Raw genomic sequence first — 3,644 nt, forward strand, 5'->3', positions numbered from 1 at the left:
CACTTAACATAATTAAAGATTGAATCTTTAATACTTGGAAGCTTTAGCTCCGAAAATACCGAGCCTCCAACGGTATCAACCCACAAAGGACGAACACCGACTTTTTAGGTCCGCTACCTTGGAGTTAGCAAGATCCGACCAAAACTCGAATGATTAAATGAGTTCAAAGGTTTTCACAATGGTGATGCCTTTTTCAACTCTCACTCAAGTGATTTTCCCAATACCCCAACTTGGGTATTTATAGGGAAAACAAAAGAGTGAAAAGGCTCTCCCATCAATGTGGGAGAATTTGATTTTTCCATTTTATTTTAAAGCTAAAATAAAATTAAAAATCAAACTAGCAATAAATCAACAAGTGGTAAGCTCATGAGAGAGGTTAGGTGAGGACCATTTGGAGGAGGGGGGGACCAAACTTGCTCCCCACTCCCTCTCCAAAAACCGGCCAAAACACCCCTCAAACCTCCTCTTAAATTGCGCCACATGGCACCACACTTGGGCACCAAGGCACCCAAGGTGGGCTGCCAGCAGACCCAGCACAAGCGTGCGGGCTGCTAGCGCTACTGGCCAGCAAGCCCAGCACGGCTTGTGCGGGCTGCTCGTGGTCTCAGCCAGTGAGCTACACATCAATGATGCGGGCTGCTGCTGAGAGCTGATGCTCCTTGCGTGCCTTGGCCCAGCGCCGCTAGCCTTGTGATGCTAGCATTGGTGCGCTAGGACGCACCAGCCAGCATAGGCTCAGCTTGGTGCGCATGCTAGCCACCATGCTATATCAAATGCCCCTAGCACTCGATTTGCTTGGGGAATTCCGATGCTAGGGGTATTTTGGTCTTGTTGATTTATTATTATTTTCATGTCTCGTCTTTTACTATTTTTGACTCGACTTTCGACGCTCGATTTCAACGCTCTAAGCTCAAATTTCCGACGTTTAAATATTTAACACTCGGGCGACGAATTAATTTCTTCCTAATGAATTCGTCAAGTTAGTTCGTATATTTGCTAGGGTGTGACCCGAAGGGTTCAGTCAAGATTAAGCTGTAATATTAATTATTCATTAATATTACTGATCGGAAGCGGCCTCTACCTAGACGTTCCGATCACTTGACCTTACTGAATATATTAGCTTTCTAATAATTCTGAACCCGCTAACGGAATAATACACTTGTTTGAAGGACACCATTCCATTCAACAACCACATCTCCTCTTACAGAGAGTGGTTAATTTCTCTTTGTTGTTATACATGAAATAAAACTCATATCTATTTTAAATGGCATGAGTTCTTATGGCTTTCCTAAGCACCAAAATGTTGTTGAACTTTTGATTCTTCACAAACACAATTGGTTTCTTGAAATCTGTCTCCTCTTTGAACCATGGACTGTCATCTTCCTCTTCATCAGACCCATGTAAACTCCTCAACTCATCATCATCACTGTCTTTTTCCTTAAGTTCAAACTCAGCCTGCCCAAGATCTTTAACTAGCTGATCTAACTTCTCCTTACTCCCCTGAGCTGAAACACCACCATGCTGCACTATTGCCAAACTACTTTCCACTTCTCCTAGAATCTTAGCAGTACCCTTATCCAACCCCTCATCTTCAAAATCACCCTTTTCATCTTCTCCTGGATTATAGTCTATATCTATATCACTTAAATTCTCACTTAAAGATCCAGAATCAGACTCCTCATCATCAATGAATAACTGCTTTTGACACTTACTCTTCACTTTCTACTCTAATTTCACTCTATTGTTTCTCAACCCAACCTCTTGAATTAGTTTCCCTTTCCCTTTAACTATTGGCTCACTAACTATTGTAGTTGTTTTTATTGGGTTGGATAATTGCCACCTAGGGCTCCTCCTTACTACTGAAGTACAAGCCTTTTTTGGAGTGTGTTTAGCAGGGCTTCTTGCTTAAAGTGAGGGTTTGGATACTTTTTTAGTAACTGTAGATTGGGGTGGGATCAGTATTTGGTTTTAAGTTGGGCTTTTTGTCTGAATTGGATAAGTTTGGTCACGGTATTGTTCAGATACAGTACTGAACAACTCTAGGTGCCCATTTTTATGTTTAACCTCAAGAAACCCCTTTACAGCCTCCTCATCCTCTATTTTCCTTTTCCCAGTCATCCATATATGTCCCTTCTCTTTATACCATATGACATATATGTAAGGGACTTCCCACCCCATTTCCATAAACCCTTCGGCACATAAAAATCTCAAGTACCCCAATGTTATAAAGGATAGAGGCACACCCAACCTCCAATACACAAAACCAGCCTCATAAACTTGATACTCAGTCCCCCTTTCTTTTCTTAAACACAAAACCCCCAAACAGTCTTAGCTTTATGTCAATAGTGTTATCAAGTTGATCCATTTGTGTAATCTACAAATCAAGCAATAAATCCATACTAAGAACAATACCCAATACTAAACAAAGCACGTGACAACCTAAACCAAATCAAAACACTTAAGCATAAAATACAGTAAGTCCAACAACACAAATACCCTACCATATGCTTCTATAACCATGAATTATAAATCAATTTCAATAAAATGGATAACATAATCCAAACACAGTAATCTAGGGTTTAGTTCATTATTTTCCCAAAATGTCCAAACTTTTCAGCAAAATTGCATAAATAACCATTACTGGACCACTACAAATAGTAGAAGGAATCATACCTGGATGTTGTTGGAAGAATCTCCTACTTCTGTCAATGGAGATGATGATTCCTAGCTCCACCCTTTCCCAGTTGCTGATGTGTTGTTCCAGTCAAAATAAACAGTGTTATAGTCAATCAGAGAAGGTACAGTGAAAAAAATAAAAAAAAAGAAAATTAATGCCTTCAAATTGACAGGGGAAAGAGTAAGAAAATGTGGTTCAGATTCAACAATGGAGTTAATGCATGTGGTTGGGAGCTTTGATTATGAAGGAACAGGGAAGAGAGAGAGGGAGATGGGGTAAAAAGGAAGGAACTTAATTAGAATCGAAGAGAGAGAAAGGGTAAAGGAGGGGAAGTTATAATATGTGGGACCCATTAATGGAAAAGTTGACAGAATGTAGATGGAGAACTGAAAGCTACAGTCATAAGTGTTTGGAGGTACCAATTTATAAATAAAATTAAACGGGTGCAAAAATTCAATTAGCCCCATATTTGAGGTACCAAAATTAAAATTTTCCCTTATTTTATTTGAAATTATCTAAACTTGTTTTTTTTTTATAAGTTCATATCTGAGTTTTTTTTTACAGCATTTTTTATTTTTGAAACAATTGAATTGAATTGTTTAAAATGTTTAAAAAATATTAAATATGTAAATGAATAATAAAATTAGAAAAATAAAGCCCAATAAAAGTCTTTTAACAGCTCTAGTTCGGGTCAGCACTTTCTTGAATCCAAGCAAGTCAAGTCATGATCGGTTTCAGGTAAATTGTTCGGGCCAGATTATCATCGAGTCATTTCCATATACTCATGCTCGCATTCAATCATTATCATGTTCAATTCAATCATTATTCAAAATTATTATTATTTTTTTACCTGAAATTATAACTTTTTTTAAACAATATTATATAAAACAAACAATTCTAAGGTCCAATAGTATTTGCAAACCATAATTTCCTACATCTAGAAAGCACATGAACCTACAAGTAGTAG

This window comes from Chenopodium album, chromosome 7 (genome assembly GCF_948465745.1).
Source record: "Chenopodium album chromosome 7, dcCheAlbu1.1, whole genome shotgun sequence".
NCBI classification, from domain to species: Eukaryota; Viridiplantae; Streptophyta; class Magnoliopsida; order Caryophyllales; family Amaranthaceae; genus Chenopodium; species Chenopodium album.